We start from the raw sequence: 23,735 nt of genomic DNA on the forward strand, positions 1-23,735 counted from the left end.
CTATTACAGGACAATACTGAGTAGCCAATTGTATTAGTTGGGTACTAGGCTAACTTTGCTGGACTTACAAATTGCCCTGACAAACATACTCTCAGAATGAAATTCGTTCATATGTAGGGGACTTAATGGATCGTATTTTTTTTTAAGTAAGATGAATTTACTACTAGTTAAAATATGTCAGGAGAGAACGAAATATTTTCCTGACACACCTTACCTGCCTCCTGAGAAATTTGTATGCAGGTCAAGAAGCAACAGTTAGAAACAGACATGGAACAATGGACTGGTTCCAAATCGGAAAAGGAGTACATCAAGTTTGCATATTGTCACCCTGCTTATTTAACTTATATTCAGAGTACATGATGAGAAACACTGGGCTGGATGAAGCACAAGCTGGAATCAAGATTGCCGGGAGAAATATCAATAACCTCAGATATGCAGATGACACCACCCTTATGGCAGAAAGCAAAAAGGAAACTAAAGAGTTTTTTGATGAAAGCAAAAGCAGAGAGTGAAAAGCTGGCTTAAAACTCAACATTCAAGGCATCCAGTCCCATCACTTCATGACAGACAGATGGGGAAACAATGGAAAAAGTGACAGACTTAATTTTCTTGCACTCCAAAATCACTGCAAATGGTGACTGCAATCATGAAATTAAAAGATGCTTGCTCCTTGGAAGAAAAGTTATGACAAACCTAGACAGCATATTAAAAAGCAGAGACATTACTTTGCCAACAAAGGTCCATCTAGTCAAAGCTATGGTTTTTCCAGTAGTCATGTATGGATGTGAGAGTTGGACCATAAAGAAAGCTGAGCACCAAAACATTGATGTTTTTGAACTGTGGTGTTGGAGAAGACTCTTGAGAGTCCCTTGGACTGCACGGAGATCAAACCAGTCAATTCTCAAGGAAATCAACCCTGAATATTCATTGGAAGGACTGATGCTGAAGCTGAAGCTCCAATACTTTGGCCACCTGATGCAAAGAACTAACTCACTGAAAAGACCCTGATGCTGGAAAAGACTGAAGACAGGAGGAGAAGGGGATGACAGAGGATGAGATGGTTGGATGGCATCACCAACTCGATGAACGTGAGTTTGAGTAGGCTCCGGGAGTTGGTGATGGACAGGGAGGCCTGGATGCTGCAGTCCATGGGATCACAAAGAGTCAGACACGACTGAGTGACTGAACTGAACTGAATGCCTATTTCATCCTCTTAAAAGTTCTGTCTCAGAATTTACCCAGAGTTCTGAGTTCCATGAAGAATACAGTAATATTCACTAGTGCTTCCCTTGTGACTTGGTGATAAAGAATCTGCCCACCGATACAAGAGACATGGATTTGATCCCTGGGTTGGGAAGATCCCCTGAAGAAGGAAATTGCAACCCATTCCAGTACTCTTGCCTGGAGAATCCCATGGACAGAGGAGCCTGGTGAGCTATACAGTCCATGGGGTTGCAAAAGAGTTGGAGGTGACTTAGCAACTAAACAACAGCAACATTAATTTCATAGATTCTTCTGTAACCCCATTTCCTACTTCTCCAATTTTAAGATTCGAGGAATGAATTCATCCCTATTTCATTCAAGGCCTACATGTTTGCTCTTTAGCCATGGGCCAATCTGGCACTTTTTAACTTTCATACTTTATATTATTTTGTTAGTATCTATTCTAACGGATACTAAAGGAAGAAGCATACAAAAAGCCTTAATTATAAATGTTATTTTACTTTGCGAGGAAAACAAAGCAAATCAACAAATTATATAAACAAAAATATTCAGCGAAGAAGTACCATTAGATATGACACCAATGGTGGGATAAAAACAAACCATGAATATGTGTGTGATTCTGCCCTCATTCCAATTTGTAATTTTTCTTTTTTGAAATTCAATGATGTTAACCTTGCTTTATGCTTCTTTCATTATTGTGTTATAAAGTGACCCTTGAAGAATTTTGTTTCTTGAGAACACATTTGATCATAAGCAGAATTTGGCCCTAATTAAAATAGGATTATCATGGGATACTATATCAAAGAAATGTGCTTCTGAGGTGGGTATTCTTTTACCTATTTTCCTTTAATGGATATAATGAAGGCCAGAACATATTACCCTTTTCAAATAACAACTCTTTGGAAAATATGTCTGGCCTTGGTAAACAGATTTTTATGTTCGAATGGAAGATTAAATGAGCCTTACTCTTTGGAAAATATGTCTGGCTTTGGCAAACAGATTTTTATGTTTGAATGGAAGATTAAATTAACCTTATCCATTTCTTAATGTATAGAGAAAACTCCTAAGAGAAACAAAGACGAATGTCTATAGAGTTTTGTTTTCTGAGGAAAATGACTCTGTGTTTATATAGTTTGATTATTCAGTATACTGAGGTTAAATACTTTACAATAGGACATCTTGTAAAATAATTTTTGTAGCAATTTTATGGAGTAGGCTAAACTGCTATTAAGAAAAGAGCCCCAAAGTACAGCGGCTCAAAGAACAATGAAGTTTATTTGTCTCCCAGTTAATGGGGCAAGATACGTGCCCCAGCTTGGTGGCAGCTCTGCGTCAGTCACTGGAGACCCAGGCAGGCAACAGTTCTGCCCTCTGCAGCTGGCGTGGTCTAGCTGGTCAAGTAGGGGAAAGAAAGATCTCCGGCCAGGGAGATCCACTGAAGCAGACGAGGCAAAAGTTCTTCAAACCGCTTGGACTCACATTCCATTGGCAAGCATCCAGTCCCACGGCCACACCTGGCTCCATGGCAGACTGGAAAATCATGGCAGTCTCTCTATGAGGCCCGGAAGGAAGAGGGGACAAACAGAAATAGTGGACAACTGCAGTCTCCACATACTCTAATTATGAAAAATTCACAAATCACCAACCACATGCATTGCAAAGGTCTCTAGAATGCTACCTAAAACAATAAAATGTAAGAAACCAACAGGTTCAGTTTTTTCTACTATGAAAATATTCAACAAGGTAAAAACTAACGCAGGTCTCTTTGATTTTATGTCACCACATCAAAAAGATTTTTTTTTTTTGGTACCAAACACATAAAGGAAATACCCCACTTAAAATAAATCATGTTCTAAAAGCTGGGAATTTGTTTTCCCATAGAAACAATGTTCTAGAAATGGCCAGGTTCCAAAATTATTTCAAAAGGGCTCATTTACCTCCTGTGGTACATCTGCAATGAAAAGTACTGGAACACAATACTGTACTGCAGCATTCAAGATGTGAGCCAGAAATAATTTTTAAAAATATTTTCAGTAAGGAAATTAAGTTTAATTTGAGAAGGATGTGGTGGGGGGAGTGGGAAATGAATATTAATACTTTTAATATAAAGTCAAAGTGAACTCTCAGAAGTATTCTGGTGGTGGTTCTTTAATTTAAAAACACACCAAAATGTGCAGTCCTCTTTCGAGATTAATCATAAGCAAAACAAATATGCTCACCAGCCATGCATTACAGGTAGATTTTTAGAATAACATGGGAGGGAGAATATAACGAACAGGGGTATACGAGGAGAGGAGTCAATAAGGTAACCAGGAAAGAGAACGGAAGGGAGGAAAAATCTCCTGTTCTCAAGCCTCTAGTGTACAAGGCGTGAATAAAGAGATGAGCAGAAGGAAAGACACAGCTGAGTGTGGAGGAAAGGAACCAAGATGGACACAGGCATCCATCTAGGGGGAAGCATGGGAACAATGAGGATTGAGTTTTCCCTGATCCCATCTCCAGGACATTGATTACTGCCTGCCATGAGGGTCTCAGACTGGTAAAGGCAGCATGCACGTGACCACAGGGAGAGAAAGAATGTTCACGATCTAAGAGGAATTTAGGGAGTGACTGACTTCTATTCCATTTCACTCTAATTGGCACAAGGAAAATTTGTGGTTTAAAATTAAGAAAAGGAAAACATATCAAAATCCAAATTAGAGGCCTCCCCTGGTGGTTCAGTGGTTGAGAATCTGCCTTCCAGTGCAGGGGATGTGGGTTCAATCCCTGGTCAGGGAACTAAAATCCCACATGCTACAACAAAGACTTTGCATGTCGCCAACTAAGCCCCTGTGCCAGATGGAAGAGGTCCTTGAGACCCAACAAAGACCCAGCACAGCCAAAAAAAAGTCAACCAGAAGAACCTTGACGGCAGAAAAGATACACCCGAACGGGGCCCCTATGAAGGTAATTCTTTGCATCTTTCAAGTACACATGTTTTTTTTCTTTCTAGCTGTTTTATTTCAGTACAACTTAATAGTTCCTTAATATGACAGGACTTCTGAAGATGCTTGATCTTGAGTAAAAAGGCAATTTTGAGCAGCCTGATCCAGAGTTAAGTCTTGTGTCTTAAATACAGTGGAAAGCTGTTCCCCACGAGTGTGGCTGACTGCTCACAGCCCATTGATTGCAGAACTCACCAAGGGATGTGGTTTCTCTCGCTTGACAACTGCACGTACTATCATGAGAAAGACATGACATTGGGCTCCTCCAAAATTGCCTCGAATTGCTTTCTGAGCAGTACTTGGTCTAACAGTGGCACTGGCCACAAAGAACCATCACCCCGGGTATCACCAGCCCACCCAGCCTTTTTGAATACTGAACATGAAACAGAGATTTCTTTAACTTCTGAAAATGAAAGCACCTTTTGAAAATAAATATAAATTCTCAAATTGGCTGCAAACTATTGAATCAAAAGCTCTTTGTGGTTTCAGAGACTATTAAGACAACCCCAAACCTGTCAGCACAATTTCACTCACAAATTTCTCTTATCCTGGTTTATTGCTGCATTGACTATTTTGCAGAGAGATCCAAGTTTATGACACAAGGAATAGAAATGGTGTGTAGCTTAATAAATACAAATGTTTGTCTGCATCCCATCTTGAGTCTTAACTCTGAGTCTAATTTGCTGCATTATTTTGAGCAGTCCCCAGACATCTCTGGCTCTGACTCCTCAACCAGCAATCAAAGATTCTGGATGAGATGAGCCTAAGACCCAATCCAGCTCAACTGACAGGCAGTAATTCAAGTTTTCTCAGCTTCAGTTTGGCCATGACAGAGGACTTGACTGGTTTACAGACAGATTCAGCAACCAGTTCAGCCAAATCACCTGGCTTACCAGTATTTTTTATTTGAAGTAATAACTTCTGAGTGAGGATGTTTATCAGCAGAATGGACCCAAAAAACCAAACAACTGTGTGAAGAAACTGTTCTGTCTCATATTTGCCCACCTGATATTGGTGCTCGTTTCTGAATCATCACCAGGGATTTCCTCTCCCCATTCCTAACTAAGAGGCTGGGTTTCTTGTCTTACACTTGACTCAGTGTCCCACCATGAGATAGAAGGGAAAGCATCTCACTAAAACATCAGGCCTTTGACCTGAAACTTCTGTTGTCTATAGTAAGAGTAAGGATAAAGGCTACCTTGAACTGGGGCCCACTCTAGGTCAGATCACATTATTTGGTAAATATTCATTATCATCATCTCTTTTTATACATGCAGATATGGAGACCCAGACGGATAAACAGCCTGAAGTCAGCCCTATCAGCCCTATTCTAGATGCTAATCCACTCACTTCAGGGTTGCCTGGAGGCATCTACGGGACTCTGTTCTCAAGAGTGGGGCAAGAATGGCCAGGAGGGTGAAGAAAGGTTAAAAACTGACAACCAGCATTAGAAGACTTCAATATATTTCATTCTCAAATAGTCTATGGCTTTTGCTAATTGTCCCTGCTCAGGCTCAGGACTCTGAAGGGAGTTCTAAAAAAATGCATTAATTTGCTTTTCATTTATCTAACAAAAAGACTCACGCAAGCACCTCTTCTGTGCATAGTAACTACTGAACTGGCTGCTGGAGAGCATGTCTGAAAGAAGAGAACACTCCAAGATGCTGTCCACACCCTGGGAGGATTATATTCCAGTCCTAGAAATCTTTCAAACCTCCTTTAAACCTATGTTACTTCCCAATGCATCTTCTCTTCTGCCCATGTTACTTTCTGCCCATACTAAGAAGTTAGGGTATCACCACAGTGTACTTTCTCTCAGTTTTAGAAACTTGAATTTTATTTATTTATGTGAATTCTTCACTATCTCTAAAATATATCCTAAGGATGTCCTTTGAGCGCTCACATAAACTATTCGTTACATGTAAAGCAGTTCTTACCCCAGATCACTACCTCCCTTTTCTAACTCCAGACTACTGGAAAGGCAGAAGTTAAAATGACCTGCCATGGGGTCTCTATCAGTTTCCTTTTTCTGCAGAGCACCCAGGTCTAGGGATTGATTGCAAGGCCTGGAATTTTAGCTCCCATGTTTCACTCTGTCTTGCTTGTCTTGCTTTTTTAACTTAACTTGTTCCTAATAATTCCTTTATATCCCTTTATTTGAGGCTACATAAAATGGCCAGAGAGGACTAGACTCCTTACCTACACAAGACCCCTAGAGTTACAGTCATGATTATTCTTTTATTATATTACAGGAGAAGGGAAATTGACATGCTATTCATCTCTGATCAATTCCTGACACTTGGTTCTAATAAACAGAGTTTCTGTTTTAAACAACACTTCCCTAGGAAACAGCAGGTGCTAAAATTAAAACACAGAACCAAAAAATACCTCTGCCCTGAGGGAAATAAAAAGATCTCTTTTTGACTTTCTCTCTGAAGCTGTCCAGGGCTGAATTGATTATCTACTTCCATCTAGAATCACTAGAGTATTATGCAGTTTTTCCTGCAGCTTGACATGCTGTTACGACCCCTATTAGTACATGGATATCCCAGTTTTGAGGGCAGCAAGAAACACGAGGCTATTTCTTCATAAGGTATCCAGTCTTTGTACACTTATTTGTTATAAAGCTCTGGTGGCCCATATTCCTTAGAGGATGATGACTGTTTTGGAAACCAATGCTCAGAAATCAATATACAAATTGAATGCTAGGAGTGAAGTCACAGAATAAGGTAAAAAAATAAATAAATAACAGAGTTATTTTCACTGAGTATTACGTTCCTGGTGCAAATGAAGCTTAACTCATTTTTCTTTTTTCTGGATTTCTTTTTTTTTTTTTATTGTAGTGGTTTTTGCCATACATTGACATGAATCAGCCTTTTTTCTGGATTTCTTAATCTGATTTCTGAGCTGCTCTTTGGGTCATTATTAGGAGCTGAAGCAAGCCTTCTATGTCTCTTCTCTTTCAATGGTACTAATTATTTTAATTTCTGATTCATATGCTCAAAATGTTAGAGCTAGATATGACATTTAAGGTAATTCTATAAGCCCTTGCTGTGAAAAGCATGCAGACCCACCTGTATATCTGGTCCACCTGGAATAAACACAGGTGGAGGGTATTCAGGGAACAGTGGAAGAGGAAAGGGGATTCCCATCAGGCAGCCAGCTCTATCAGTCAATGCTGAGGTCAAAGAACCCCTGTCAGGCCATGCTGCCACCACACAGAGGTGCAGTGAGGCAAATGGGCATGCCCAGGGTCACGAAGCCAATTAAGCAGAAGAACTAGCACTCACTGGGTTATTTACCAGGATGGTCTCTTATCTGGTAAAAGACATGTAAGACCAGGAATGTCCTTGAAAATGCACATCATTGTCTTAGCCATAGTTCACTTGTGGGTTATATGCCTAATTTGCTTGTAAATTGACTTGGAAACTTATCAATCACTCTAAAACAGTAGATTAATGTATTTTGCTGGGTGAGCAGTCCATGGTGAGAAAGCTTTGATGCTGCTGGGACTGCCCAATCCTCACTCTCTACCCCCTCAGCCTCAGCACACTTGGGGGACCGGGTGAAAGGGATCTACCTAACCCAGACCTCAATTTACAATTCTAGTCTAATCTCTGCACCCTGAACCCATGCCAACTGTATGTTTCATTCTCTCAGCACTTTTTAAGTCTTGCCTCACTCATTAACCACATATCATACTGGGAAAAAGTGTAGATTTTGAAACCAGACTTCCTGGATCTGAATCTCAGTTGTGCCACATCTAATGAAGGACCATGATTTGGCTTCCTAATCTATAAAATGGGTATGATAATATGATACGGGTTGTTATATTTTAAAATTTATTATGTTAGAGGTATTTAGAAGAGTATTAAAAAGTCAAGACATCACTTTGTTGACAAAGTTCCATCTAGTCAAAGCAATGGCTTTTCCAGTACTCATGTATGAATGTGAAAGCTGGACCATAAAGAAGACTGAGTGCCGAAGAACTGATGCTTTTGAACTGTGCTGTTGGAGAAGACTCTTGAGAGTCCCTTGGACTGCAAGGAGATCAAACCAGTCAATCCTAAAGGAAATCAACCCTGAATATTCTTTGGAAGGACTGATGCTGAAGCTGACTGGACTGGAGGACTGGAGCTGAAACCAATACTTTGGCCACCTGATGCAAAGAGCTGACTCATTTGAAAAGACCCTGATGCTGCGAAAGATGGAGAGCAGGAGGAGAAGGGGACGACAGAGGATGCGATGCCGGGATGGCGCACCCACTCAATGGACATGAGTCTGAGCAAACTCCAGGAGTTGGCAATGGACAGAGAGGCCTGGCGTGCTGCAGTCCATGGGGTCGCAAAGAGTCGAACATGACTGAGCAGCTGAACTGAACTGAAAGTATATTCTCACCTATAAGCCTGCAGATGATAATCATAATAGCAACAACAACACTTACTTATCAAGCAATGTACTAAATGCTTTACACACATTATTCCAGTTAATCACAGTAACTCTTTACATGCTACCAATATTATCCTCTTCTCCCCTACCCCTTATTTTTTTGCAGATAAGAAACCTAAGGTCTCAAGTAGTAAGAAGCACAGTCAGGACCTGAACCAAGATCTGTCTCGATATCCTCCCAATCTTTCTGAGAAAAGAGCTTTAGAGTTCTCTTAAAGTTCTTTTATTTCAACAGACTGCCTTACCTCCCATGCAGGTCAGGAAGACTGGGATCCCCACCCAGGGTGATGAGCAGCAGCAGGAAGCGAAGGGTCTCTCCTGGAAAGTGTGAGGAATAAGACGATGACACCATGACTGTCTTAACCAGCCACCCCGCTGGGTCACACGGCACCTACATGGGCTGTACTGCTAAGGGCACCCCAACTCCTTACTCATTTGGGAACCATATCTGGAAATGTTCTGGTTCCAGCCAGGGAGGTACTATTCGTAACCTCAACGTCAGTAGTTCTTGGAGTCATTTATTTCTATCCCAGCCTGTAGGGTAAAGGGAACATCTCTTTCATTCCCTAATTAGGGAAAAAATTATGGTTTTCCTCCCTTCCTTCATAGCCTATAATAGCCTGTATCTTACACTCTTGCCCCATACTCATCTATTCATCTGTGTCAAAAATGTACCTTCCTTTAGTCTAAAATGGTGCCTTCAGTGGAAGGGTTGGGGCTGAAGGGCCAGGGGAGGAAGAGAAGGGAAGTCTCTGAGTTTGCTAGAGAAACCTGTGAACTGTCTTGTAGCCGCTCCTGTACACCCACCCACACCTGTATCTCCTGGGTGCTCTCCATCTGCCTCCCTCACTCCCCCCCAGGACCACAGAGCCTTTCCTCAGCACCTCCCAGGATAGCCTTGGGGTGCTCCCCTGAAATGCAGCCTTACAGCACAGCCTCTGCTTTTCTCAAAGACCAACCGTAGTACCCACACTGGGGGTGGCTCATGGAGCTAAACTGAGAAAGGGGAACATCCTGGGATGGATAAATATTCAAACTACTGTACAATTGTGCTCATTTCACGTGCTAGCGAGGTAATGCTCAAAATCTTTCAAGTTAGGCTTCAACAGTATGTGAACTGAGAACTTCCAGATGTACAAGCTGGATTTAGAAAAGGCAGAGGAACCAAAAGGCAGAGATCAAATTGGCAACATCCGTTGAATCATAGAAAAAGCAAGAGAATTTCATAAAAATATCTACTTCTGCTTCATTGACTATGCTAAAGCCTTTGACTGTGTGGATCATAACAGACTATGCAAGATTCTTCAAGACATGGCAATACCAGACCACCTTACCTGCCTCCTGAGAAATCTGTATGCAGGTCAAGAAGCAGCAGTTAGAAATGGACATGGAACAACAGACTGGTTCCAAATTGGGAAAGGAGTATGTCAAGGCTGTATATTGTCACCCTGCTTATTTAACTTACATGCAGAGTACATCATGAGGAATGCTGGACTGGATGAAGCACAAGCTGAATCAAGAGCGCAAGAAGAAATATCAACAACCTCAGATATGCAGATGACACCACCCTAATGGCAGAAAGTGAAGAGGAACTAAAGAGTTTTTTATAAAAGTGAAAGAGGAGAGTGAAAAAGCTGGCTTCAAACTCAACATTCAAAAAACGAAGATCATGGCATCCGGTCCCATCACTTCATGGCAAATAGATGGGGAAAATATGGAAACAGTGAGAGATTTATTTTCTTGGGCTCCAAAATCACTGTTGACAGTGACTGCAGCCCTGAAATTAAAACACTTCCTCCTTGGAAGAAAAGTTCTGACAAATCTAGACAGTGTATTAAAAAGTAGAGACATCTCTTTGCCAATGAAAGTCCATCTAGTCAAAGCTATAGTTTTTTCCAGTAGTCATGTACAGGTGTGAGAGTTGGACCATAAAGGAGGGTTAAAGCTGAAGAACAGATGCTTCCAAACTGTGGTGCTGAGAAGACTCCGGAGTGTCCCTTGGACTGCATGGAGATCAAACCAGTCATTCCTAAAGGAAATCAATCCTAAATATTCACTGGAAGGACTGATGCTGAAGCTGAAGCTCCAATACTTTGGTCACCTGATGTGAAGAGCTGACTCACTGGAAAAGACCCTGATGCTGGGAAAGACTGAAGACAGGAGGAGAAGGGGACGGCAGAGGATGAGATGGTTGGACATGAGTTTCAGCAAACTCTGGGAGACAGGGAAGGACAGAGGAGCCTGGCATGCTGCAGTCCCTGGGGTCACAAAGAGTGGGACATGACTTAGTGACTGAGAAATTAAAAATCTCCCCATGTCCACCACCATATTTAGCTGACAAAGTATTACAGGATGTCAGAGAAGCTGAAGTTGAATGTTTATTATATCAAGAGTGGTGGGGGAAAAGGGATAAGAATCTGAAAAGGAACATATAACTGAATCACTTGGCTGTAAACCCAAAACTAACACAAGACTGCAAATCAACTATAATTTGAAAAAAAAAGAGCAGTGGAAAAGCCATTTGAAGAAAGGCAAGTACAGCTCCAGTGGCCAAGGAAGATAGAAACCCTGGTGTGCAGCTCAGGGATTGACAGAAGAAAGATAAATAGGCAAGTACCGTTTCTAGGGGCAGTGGAAGAAAGGGGGAGCTTGGCAAGTGGGCCTCAGACATAAGCCTTAACCCAAGGTGCCCTGTCCCATCCCAGCCTGTCTGGAGCTATCCTACATTTCCCTAACATCCTTTGCTCCTTTCCTTGCTGGGCACTTCACCTCAGTCCCTGCAGCTTCCACCACCTACCCCTGCTTAGCACGACATGCAGGCGAGGAGGGAGGGAGTTTCCAAGCCTGTGCTGGAAGAGGGGATGGCTCCTCCCAACTCCAAGCTGTGCTCTGAACATACCTTCCTTTAGAAACATGCTCACACGTGGGACTTGGCCTCTGAGGAACTTTTTAGTAGTATGCTTCAGTTGTTACACGATCAGTAAGGGTTGGTGTAGGGCTCTGATTTCTTAATGGGTACTGCTGGTACCGTTCTCAGATCCCTTTTTCGGGCTGTGAGTCGGTTACTAAACACAGGTGCCTCCCTCTCAGAGAATCCTCTTTGCCCTTGGGGAATAGGAGGTGCCATGCCTTAGGTGTTACCACCAACCCACAGCCAATGAGTGACTGATAATAGGGGCGTAAAAGGCCAGTCTCTTTGCCCCAAGGGACCAACTCTGCAACCGAGTTCCTGCTCTAGACTTCCCCATAGGATCTTTATCCCCCTTGGCCCTATGCTACATCCCTCCGTCCCCTTCTTCTGAAGCACAGAATCCCTGCTTCGGGCTCCACTTCCAGAGAACCTGACCTAAGATACATGCTCATCGCGTGTTTACTAGAGGTACTTTATTGTCACCATAGCAATACATCTCTGGGGAGACCAAGGGTGAGAAGAGGAACATCTTGACAGGACCCTAACCAAACTGGGACATATAATCCAACTCAGTGTATAATATTCCAGTTGTCATTGGTCAGTTACTAAGCCCTGTCTGACTCTTTGCCACCCCATGGACTGAAGCATGCCAGGCTCCTCTGTCTTCCATTATCTCCCAGAGTTTGCTCAAATTCATGGCCATTGAGTCGGTGATGCCATCCAACCATCTCATCCTCTCTCTGCTGTTCCCTATTCCTGGGCCTACACCTAATATCTGCTAACATTAACAGTCCACCTTCTACCAAATTTGAAATGAAGATTTATTTTGTTCATATTCTAATTTTTCTCTTCTTACAGAAGATGGATTATTATACTTGTTAAAAGAATTGGATGTGCAGCTTTTATTATTAATCAATACATGTTACAGTTCTTTCAAATGTTGCTAAGTGATTCTAAATTATTTTAAAATAATTATTCTTACTATGATCATATAAATCTCACATTTTAAATTCGTTGTTGGGTTGTTTCCTTTCCAGGAACTATAAACTCTATTACTGTCTATGACCGGGTCCTTGATAAGGAGGCTCTGGTTAAACCAGTAGTATTATAAACAGATCAGATTTCCAGTTTGCAATTAATAAAAATATATAATTGAATACATGAATGCAAAGCAGAAGATAATTTAATCTTTCTGCTATAGTTCAGAGTCATATGGGATCATCATTATAAACCCCAATTATAGCACTGGAGACATGGAGGGAGTTGGTGAGTGGCGTTCAGGCTGAAAGAATGCTAGACAGTTCAGATTTTACTGCACATATTTACAAAGGTACAACTTCACAACATCAGGCACCGCATTCACTGTTTTTCCCCAATATTCTAATCCCAGTATAGGCTCTTGTTGAGCTATTCTCAGCTGACTAAATTCACTCTTCTAGCCTATAACTAAAAAATAAGAAAACTTTCATGGGATTATCCTCTCAAAAACTTCTACCTAAATAAGAAACCAATCACATTTAAAATCCTATTTCTAAATATATTTGCATTTATTCCTTTTGATATACCCTATTATAATTTCCTTTTATAGTTTATGCTTTTTCTTTTCATACTGCTTTTCACTGTCTAATAAAATATATTGATCGTCATCCTTCTGCCCCATCAAATTATTAGAGGGTCTTTTAAGGAGCTGTTTATGATTTGGTATCTAAATGTTTTATTATTTTTTTAAACAAGAAACTATCATTAAATTCAAAATTCTTATAGATCTGAGAATTGTTGGTTGTTTCTAAAAAGGCCCTTTATGTTGATCAAATAAATCACAATAATTATAGACCTTTGCTGTGTTTCAGTATGTGTACAAGATTTCCATTAGGAATGGTAAAGAAAACCACATTTAATTGCTTTTGACACACATACTGAAGAGGAGAGATTTTTTTTTTTCCTTCTAAACTTGTCAGTAACAGTGACTAAATGCAGGCTTGCTAAGTGTCTGAAAAACTCTAAATGATCCCATTTGTATAAATTTTAGTAGATGACCTCAGGTTTCTAGGTAGCCTTGATGTCACAAGACTGGAGTTGTAACTCCAGCTATTACATCTGTGTTTTAGGCAAGAATAGTGCTTGAGTCAGCCCTGCTCATAAATGAGGACACACAAATGAGTTTTCCTGGAAGGCCCATACAACACCTTCCGTCCACAGGGCCAAAACTTAGTAACCTCTATCTGCAAGGAAGGCTGTGAGAGAGAACTTCTCACTGAGCACAAAATCAGGTTTCTATTTCTAAGAAAAAAGTGGAGAAAGAGAATAGGATAGTCAACAAGCATTATTTGCCTCTTTTCCTCTTTTAGCACCGCTTTTCTCAGAAGGACTATGAGCTCACAGAAAGCTGAGATTATGTCATGCCAATTTGTATAAGCTCAGAACCTAGCACAATACCATATTTATTATGTTTTTGTTATGTTTATTAATTAAGGAAATGGAACTCTCTGCTCATTATGCATTAGAAAGATGATCCAAGGCAAATATAACATGAGCAGGTGACATGAGTTTACTGCATTTATACTGTCATTCATTCATTTCACTGTTATTTCAACTCATATTAATTGAGCTCCCAGTCTGAGCCAGGCCTGTGTCATGCACAGGGGATACACAGACAAATACAAGACAGCCCCTGGCTTTAAGAAGGGGGTGGGAGAGCAAGGTTGGGGAGTAGAGGGAAGCTCCACTGGTAAACAAGCAACTTCAGGGTCCCATGGTAAGAGAATCTAGTGGTCCTGAGCCACTGGTTGAGATTCAGTTCAGTTCAGTTCAGTCGCTCAGCCGTGTTCAACTCTTTGCGACCCCATGAATCGCAGCACGCCAGGCCCCCCCTGTCCATCACCAACTCCTGGAGTTTACTCAAACTCATGCCCATTGAGTTGGTGATGCCATCCAGCCATCTCATCCTCTGTCGTCCCCTTCTCCTCCTGCCCCCAATCCCTCCCAGCATCAGGGTCTTTTCCAATGAGTCAACTCTTCGAATGAGGTGGCCAAAGTACTGGAGTTTCAGCTTCAGCATCAGTCCTTCCAATGATTAGGCAGCTGTAAAGTACTCTGGGTAAAACACAGAGAGTGGAATGAAGGAGGGGAAAAGAAGGAAAAACAGTGGAGTTTGATAATAATGAAATGTCTAAGTTATATTCATAAGTCCACAATTTACTCCTTCCAGCACACTATACCTTCTTCTCGACAAAAATGTTTGTTTCTCCCTTGGGACTTCCTCCCAACACATGGCTCTTAATGGATCTGACCCACTGACACGCTTCTTCTGGCCTAAGCCATAGACACGACTGTGTTTCATGGGCCTTATCTGAGCACAGTACAACTGTCTTCCCAGCATCCCATCTTACAAGGTGGTGTTTCCTGGTGGGCCAGTTTGGGAAATGCTGGCCTAGATACATATTTCTCTAGCTTAGCCATATGATTCCATAGACACAATAAAAAGAGTTGCCAGGGATTTCCAGAGAAAGGAATTTGTTTCCCTGAACTGCACATGTGAACTTAGGGTGTTACTACCTTGGGTTTCAGTTACATGGGTCACCAGAAGCAAAGAGGTTTCACTGGACTAATGAGGCACCATTTTAGCAATCACACAGTCAAAAAAGTTATTCAGATGATAGCTTCACTAGTAATGAAGACAGTATCTTTTCTTTCTACAAATAACTCAATTCAGTTCATGACATATATGGCTAGAAATGTACCTACATCAATTCCTACTTTCTTTGCCGAGCCCAGAGAAAGAGATGTCTTCCTAACCGTGAAGCAGAAGTCACAAAAGAGAGATTTGAAGATTCTATGCTGTGGCCTTGAAGATGGGGAAAGAGACCATAAGCCAAGAGATGGAGAAACTACAAGAGGCAAGTAAGTGGATTCTCCGCTAGAGCTTCCATGACAAACAGCAGCCCACATTTTGATTTTTGGATTTCAGGCCTCTGGAGCTATAATAACACATTCTTATAGCCTCTAAGTTTGCAGTAACTTGTTTACAATTAGCAGCAGGAAACTAATAATACATACAACATATCTCTAGGTGCCGTCAACTAGTTCATTCTCACTGATTCAGGAAAGAGGAGACATATGTCTCTCTCCCTTGGGACTCTCCTCTTTTCAGAATCCACCCTCTCAGATTCTTCTCTTGAAAATAAAATCTGACTGTGTCACGGGGCTTTAAGTGCATGAACACTCACTTATTCCAGTTAGGTTACTTTCAGGGAATATAATTAGAGACCAGAAATAAGGGTTGTTTACAAATCCTGCCAAGGACATTTGGTGTGATCTCAGGAAGGCTTAACAGGGATGTGATTTACAGCTAGGAAAGCTCAAAACAAATTATACTATAGGCTGAACAAAGAATGAATTAACCACATGGGGCTAAGGTAGGGAAGAGACGTCTGGGTTTATCCAGGCTGGACAGAGGTAAGTTCACTGGCATCTGTAGCCAGCAAGAGGAAACATATGCGCATGAGGACACCTCACCAGGTTCCTGGATCCTAGTAAGTGCTTCTCTTAAATAGTGGGCACAGTTACTCCATCATAATAAATTTCATCTTGATTTACATGCTGGTCGTATGAAAGGTGGTTGTCATGAGTCAGTCAACTTGTTCACCTCTGAACGAATGATAAAATGATAAAATCGAGGTCAGCACCCTCCTGGTAACCAACAGAAACAAGACTAAGGTTCTTCTACTTGGAAAGATCTGGAGCCCAGGTTCAACAATAACCACACCCCATACTGTTATCACTCATCCCTGTTTCAGGACCTCCATAAAAGAAGGAGGACTATTCCAGCAAAACAAGGGAGGCAGATTCTACAAAAGGAGGAGGGGTCAACACCGGCAAATGCCACATGGGGGCTGAATTTTTCCATCACATTTGGCAATCAGGCGGTGACTGATGTCATTCAGTGGAGAGAAAGGTTGACAAGGGAATGAAAGCTTAAGAAATGTTAACATTAAGGCTGGAAAACTCCTCTGAGAAGAGGATCCAATGCCCTCCATCTTTTCAAAAGTTCCCCTGGGTTTTACACTTGAATCACAGAGAACTCTTCTTGTCCCCAAATCCTCCAACTGTTGACTAGCCAAATTTGAGTCTTACCATCTCTCTCCTTAGTTCACCTCCGAGGCAGAGGAACTAATGAGCTGTGCAAAAGCTAAAGGTCAAAAAAACAAGAGGAAGAAACAAAAAGTCTACCAACCCAAACTCCAAACAAGTCAAGCCCTGAGTAAGGTGAGCGGTCACAAGCTGTGCTTCAAATGTAGTTATCCCGGTTTCAATGATTAAAAAACCAACAACCACCACCAAAAAAAAACGAGTGTCTGGACAATCAAAAGGGACACCTTATCTTCCGAATGCTTCCTTGTGTCTCATTCATATCTATCCTCATACCATCTCCCTCCAAACTGAAAGCCCTTCCTGAGTTGTGGGCTTGTGTGACTACAAGTCTGAACCAAAGACCGAATTTTGTCCGGTGACTACAGTAGCCACATGCCAAAGAAAAGAGGTGGAACAGTGAAAACGATACACACATGTGCGTTTCCAAATAAAAGCACCGCTCTCCTTCCTCGAGGATGTGCTCTATTCAAAGGTAGATGTGTGCAGGGGCTGGGGTGGGGGAGCGGTTTTCTGAATCTGAGCCCAGCTCTTTCTAAACTTGGTTACTCACGTCTGATTCATTCGCTGTGTTTTTCGTCTCCTGTCTCTGTCATTGCCTGCTGCTGAGAAGGGGGTCGCTGAATCACTGCCACTCCAGATGAAAAGCAATTCAGACCATCAGTCCTGGGGGAGTGGAAGGGCCCTTTTTTTCCTTTTTTTTTTTCCTTTTAACAGAGTCTGCAGAAAAAGCCTCCTACTTTCCGGGGTGACCGAGGAGGGCAGTTTTACAAGTCTCAGCCCCGGGCGATGGAATATTTTGCTCCGTGAGAGTCAGCGAGGCACCGTGTCTGGCTCTCGGGTCCACCGGGCCTCGGTGGGCGGGGGTGCGTCGCGGGCCGGGTGGCGCGGGGGCCGAGCTGGCGAAGGGGGTGGGGGCCCGAGCGGCCGGGCCGCGCTCCCCGCCGCTTTAAAAGATCCCACAATGCAGCGCTGGCGTCCCAGTTCCGTTACAATGTCTCTCCCGGCGCCGGCGAACCGGCGAGGCGCGGGCGGGGGGGCCGGGGAGCGGCGGCTGTAACCCGAGCGCCCGGCCGAGGGGGGCGCCCCCGCGCCGCCGCTCTCGCGCGCTCAGCCCGCGGCCCGGCGAAGGGGCGGAGCCGCCGGCCGCCCGGCCCGGCCCGGCCCCCAGCCCGGCCCCCCGCCCAGAGGCACCGGCCGCGGGAGCGAGCCGGCCGCCGAGTCCGCCGCCCGCGCTCGTCCGGCGCCCCGCTCCGCGCCCGGCGCCCAGCAGCTCGCCGATCCTCACCGGCCCGCCCGCTCGCGGCCATCTGCGCGGCGCTGGGAGCAGCTCCCGCCGGCGGCGCCGCGGCTGCCCGAGCGCTCGCACAGCCCGGCACCCCCGCCCGGGGCGTCCGCGCTCACCTAGCGCCGGGCCGGAGGTGCGCGGAGAGGGAGCGCCGCGGAGCCGGGGCCTCCCGCCGGTGCGGGGCGCGCGGCCGGCGGAGCGCCGGGGAGCGAGGCGCGCGGGGCTGCGCGGCCGGGGACCGGCGCTGGGCGGCCGCTGGGCTCCGGCCGCCGCCGCGTCCCCAGCGCCCCAGCCGGCCCCGCGGGGCGGCCTGCGGGGGCGGCGCAGTTGCGAAACTGAGTAAGTATTAACTTTACTGGGCGGCCGCGATCTCTGGGCAGCGTCCGGGGACCCCTCCCTCCTCCTCCCGGAGCCTCTGGGCTCTCCCTTCCCCGCCCCTCTCTCCTCACCTCGGGTTTCCTCGCCGGATCAGCTCCAGCCCCGCCGCCGCCGCGGGCTCCGGCTTCCTCCGGTTCACCTTTTGCCTGCTGTCTCCCCCTTTGCTCGTTCTCCCTGCCGCAGACCCGCGCCTTGACCAAGACAACGAGCTTGTTCCCAGCCTCTCTGTTTCCTCCCAGTGTCCTTGGCCGGGGAGTTTAGAGGCCACTTTTGTTGGGAAGGGAAACGTATGTCTGGCTTCTTTAATATTTTTCTCTCTGAATGGAAATCGGATGCTCGCTTGCCCAGCGTCGGCTTGATGAACGCTTCTTTCCTCTGAAACGATGATTGGTTTACAGGTTTTTAAATGTTGTTTGAACGATGAACCATCCTCTCTTCCTATTCCCGCTTGCCGCCAACCCGTCTGGGGAGGGGAGTCCAGATGAGGGGACTTTCAGAGTAATTCCGTTTTTCAAGCTAGCAACTTTGAGAGGATTCGTTGCGGAAAGCTTAGTAAGATTGAACCTGAAGGGACGTGAGCCTTGAATGTGAGGTCCACGGGTGGCACAGCGTCTTACAAGCCGAGTAAGCACCGTGTTGCTCCTAATCGAGTGTTGCGTTGTTATTTAAGCATCCTAGAGCCGCCTGGGGTTGCTAGACCACTACTTTCTCAGCATCAAACGGCATCTTGAGCAGTGCAAGCGTCGGATGTAATTGTCCACTGATCTTTAGGCATTCAGACGGGAGGTAGATGCAGGGCACGTTTCATAGCTGACTTAAACCCGTCAGGTTAGCGCAGTCAGTACATGGAAGCATTGCATTTTTGTTTTTTGGTTTTTTTTTTTTTTTAATCCTCCAGCCTGGTCACAGCGAGGACGAACATTTATGGATTTTCCAGTATAATGTGGCTCAGCAGTTCTTCGTTAGATCTGTTTTGTCCGCAGGAAGCCCTTTTAAATATGTATAAATCTCTAAATTTTGTGTCGATTGGATTAACCACCCATTCTGGTAGGAGGCCCAGGTAGTCTTTTATTTTTGCTTTTTATTTTCATTTTTCTTCAGTCTTTCATGTCTGGGCTGCCAGGAGTTGGCAGTCATGTTGTGAAGGAACAGAAAAATGGGAAGCTTTCTTGATGGATTTTCAGCATCCCATCCTTTGCCTGGGCGAGGCAGCAGTGAATGCCAGCTAGCCCTCTGCGGGGAAGTGCTGAATGGAACCGGGGTATCAGGAGGCAGGACAGAGCAGAGCTCTGTAGTTTAGGAGGGTGGTCTGTGTGAGATGTTATCTTCTCTCCGGCATATTAATTGGACTTTTAATCCTGTTTATCCCCATGGGGAACTGTCCCCAAACCATAAACATTACATGTGACCATCCCCCACTTAAAGAAGACCAAATGTGATTTGATGGTCCCTTCTTTTGAAGGATCAGACCCAACAAAAATAAAATTTGTAATATAGATGGTAAAAACGTTCCCAAAATCTCCCCTTCCTCATTTTCTCTCCTTTTAAGAGTCTCAAACTGGTGCTCTCAATAAGAGACACAGTTGGCAGCAATGCTTTGAATTCTTTCCAGGTTCGTTGATGATGCCTAATTTGGGGGCTTCAGTAGCTAAGGGGGACATCCGAGAGGGAGGAAATCATGAGACTGTGCAGAGAGGCAAGGCATTACAGTTTGCTGAAGTGTGAGCATGCTGCAGGGAAAAGCAGTTAAAAAGAAGGGAAAATGTTTAGATGGCTTTTAGGGTGCATGTTTTCCTGAATTTGGCATTTGGTTGAGATATTTGGGAATTGCAGATTTTAGACTATAAGGTTGTGATATCATTTCTTTTTGCCTAAAATTTTGTTTTTATTAAGGTTTCGATTTTTTAATGTGACTCTCAATGCTTAGCCTTTGTAGCCTCTGTACTGGGTGGCTTGTGTTAATTTTTGACTTGAATGCCTTGGCCATTTTGAGCTGTGGTAAGGGTTTGAGAGTTTCTTACTCATTAATTGGTCTCTTTTATGTTGATAATGACTTGAGAGTAAAAATATTGTTCGTTATTGAATATTACTACTCTTTTCGTTATGGTTGATTCCTAGAATAATGACTTGGCTTATTTATTGTACGGCATTAAGATCCCAGATATCTTGCTAGTGTTTTAAACATTGCAAAAATCTTTGCAGGTAGAAATGGAGCGGGGATGAGAGTGAGACAGGAGAGCATTGTGTCGCATAACTCTGAGGATATGGATTTTAAAACTAACGTATCACCTGTTTACTCTCCTTGAATGCTAGCTTGCTCCAACCCTAAATAGATTTCAAAATTCAGAGTGCAGAGGTAGTTTCCAAGAGCTCCCTATAGTGGAAAGAATGCTTATCCCACAGCCAGCCAGCCAGACTCAGGTGGTAAGTGTGGGTTTGTTACTCCCAGCTGAGTGAGCTTGGCCGAGCTGCTTCCACATTTGTGAGCTACAGTTTGCTTTCTGTAAAATGGGGATATTATTAGTAAAAGTGATGCCCGACACATCTTAGCCAATAAATGGCAGCATCTGCAACTTCTCAAAAACCAAACTCAAGATTACTCCACTTTTCAGACTGTTCCTCCTGTTTTTCATCTCATCTACCTAATGAGTGGCTTACACTGGAGTCATCTTCCCCTAAGTCTTCTGTTCTGTCATCCCCACCTAGCCAGTTTGTCACAAAGTCCTGTCTACTTTTTCTGGCATAATCTCTCTGAAACCTGATTTTCAGTCTACTGGGCTCCCATCTTAGTTCAAGCCACCATCCTCATTCCCCACTGCAGAGACCTGCCACTCACGCTCTGCCCTCCTTCCAGCCCTTCTTACCACCAGCAGCCAGAAAGGGAAAAAAGAAGTCACTTGCTGTTTAAAGTCTTCAGAGCTCTTCTTCTTGGGATTAAAATAGAAAATCTACAAGGTCCTGTATGGTTTGGCCGCGTCCCCAATCGTCATCTCTGGTCAGACACAGGATCCAACTCTACAGCCAACTCAGCTAGGGCTACTGCTGGTGGTCTGTTTCAGGATCACCCCCTCGAGGAATTTCTCATCCTCTGTGCTGGTTCTGATATCCTCTATAAAGGTCTTCTCTGAGAAGGCCACTCTTCAAGTCTTGCAACTTAGAACCTCTTGTCTCCCTCATAGAGTTAGCTTTTCCTTCTTAATGCTTACCACCATTTATAATTATTATTTGTCTCATGTTTCTCTCATGCCTTTGAGAGCAGAAATACTGCCTGGTTTATTCACTAGTCTATAGATATCAGTGCTTCTTGTGTGTATAGTAAATGCTTAATAAATATTATTGTAATGAATAAGATAGTAATACAAGTTGTGATTTGTATATTGATTGCCTTCTTTATCATTGTTAAACCCACTTCTCCTAACACAAAAGCCAGGCTTGGTTATCTCCTACATTCCTTCTTTGCTGGTTTTATGTATATCATGAAATCACCTTTGCACATATCAGGTAAAATGAATACATTGAGGCTCTGTGGAAAATTCATAAATAAACTGAGACACCTTTTAATTAGTGTTACTCTTGTGATTTTCTGTAGATAATCCTTTTTTCTAAGTACATCATTAAAGGGATTATGTTTTTTTTTCTCTCAGTAATCCTGTGCTGATGAAAAAAACCTTACCATGTCATATTACTTTGCATGTCATGTGATAACATGTTAGTCAGCAGCTGTGGATTGCACGGTGATCGAATTCAAAGGAAGGAAGGACAAATTGGTAGAAAAAGGAGAGTTATAGACCTGAAGATGGCCAGTACTGTCCAGCTGTAACTTGTATAAATAACTAGGTGTCGCTTGGCCATTTAGTTAAGGGAGAGAGGTAGTTGCTTAAAAATGGGAGCCACCTAGAGGTATGGAAGTTCTTTCTCCCCTCTCTAAAGCATTCCTTATTCTAGCCAAAAAAGTCTCATGACTTTCCAAGGCCAAGGAGGGCTTAAAGCTTTGAGTGTTTTTGTCATGTGGTTGCTTTTTACAAAATATTCACTTGATGCACTATGACTCTGAAGTATTTATGTCTTTATTAATGTTTCTGGCCTCTACTTCTTGCATAATCACCCACATGTTCTTTTGACTTTAGTTTTCTAGGACTTTGATTTCCTTTTAGAACTTAGCCCTCACACCCTCAGCGTGTAGTAATTCCAGTTCTTTCCCAATTTTGTATCTGGTAGGTCACCAAGTTTGCAGGGGACTTAGGAGTTGATTGTATGATTTATTTCTTTGCTCTCAACCTCTAGTTTTCCCCCAAATATCCTGTGTCTTTGTGGTTTGGACCCTGAGTTTTTGCCACCTAAAAGCTGGATGCCCTCAGGTTGGGAGAGTAGAACAAGGGAGATTAAAGCATTTTGAGCCTCCTGTTATGTGCCAAGCTCTGGGTTAGGTGCTCTTACAGAAGAGGAATGGGTAGTTTACCTGGTCAACATCATGAAAAGAAATCTTCAGCTTTTCATACATGGGCTTCACTCAAGGAGATTGTTCCTGTCATTCCCTCATTTTCCCATCTTTTATTTCCTAGTCAGGAAGGCATGACAAGTAGAAATGCCCTCTCTAGCCAGACCCTTTACCTCACCTTGATCCTTATTTAGACCTGCTTTTCCTTGTATAAAAATGCTGGGAGTGGGGCTGAAGAGGGGTGCACAGTGTGACATGCCTTTGTGGGGAGGCTCTGTGCCCCAGGATACTCGCACCCTGTGTGTATGTGTGTGTCGTGTGCACACACTCTGTCGTGTCTGACTCTTTGCGACCCCATGGATTGGTAGCCTGCCAGTCTTCTCTGTCCATGACATTTTTCAGGCAAGAAGACCGGAGTGGGTTGCCATTCCCTTCCTCAGGGGATCTTCCTGACCCAGGGGTCGAACCTGCGGATCCTGCATTAGCGGAGGATTCTTCACCATTCATACCACCTGACCTACAGCCACCCTGTGCTGGAGAAGAAAGTTACTTGTTGAAGCCCTTGTGTATACATGTTTACTGGCTACTCTGCATGACCTTGGAGCCCAGAAAAAGTCATGCAGAGTAGCCAGTAAACATGACTTTATTTTTCTGGGCTCCAAAATCACTGCAGATGGTGATGCAGCCATGAAATTAAAAGACGCTTACTCCTTGGAAGGAAAGCTATGACCAACCTAGAAAGCATATTAAAAAGCAGAGACATGACTTTGCTAACAAAGGTCCATCTAGTCAAGGCTGTGGTTTTTCCAGTGGTCATGTATGGATGTGAGAGTTGGACTATAAAGAAAGCTGAGCACTGAAGAATTGATGCTTTTGAACTGTGGTATTGGAGAAGACTCTTGAGAGTCCCTTGGA

The 23,735-nt window shown here is 43.6% G+C and overlaps 1 protein-coding gene and 1 pseudogene across 1 annotated transcript in view; one reads left to right on the top strand and one right to left on the bottom strand.

The window, feature by feature from the left end:
- Positions 1-18,639, bottom strand: part of LOC122423151 — a 323,733-nt pseudogene extending 305,094 nt beyond the window's left edge.
- RASSF8 (Ras association domain family member 8) overlaps positions 18,324-23,735 on the top strand; it is a 126,745-nt gene continuing 121,333 nt past the window's right edge. The window contains exon 1 of the mRNA XM_043440409.1: positions 18,324-18,343. The gene's annotated coding sequence lies outside the window, so the exon portion shown is untranslated. The remainder of the gene's footprint in view (positions 18,344-23,735) is intronic.

This window comes from Cervus canadensis, chromosome 21, assembly GCF_019320065.1.
Source record: "Cervus canadensis isolate Bull #8, Minnesota chromosome 21, ASM1932006v1, whole genome shotgun sequence".
Taxonomy (NCBI): Eukaryota; Metazoa; Chordata; class Mammalia; order Artiodactyla; family Cervidae; genus Cervus; species Cervus canadensis.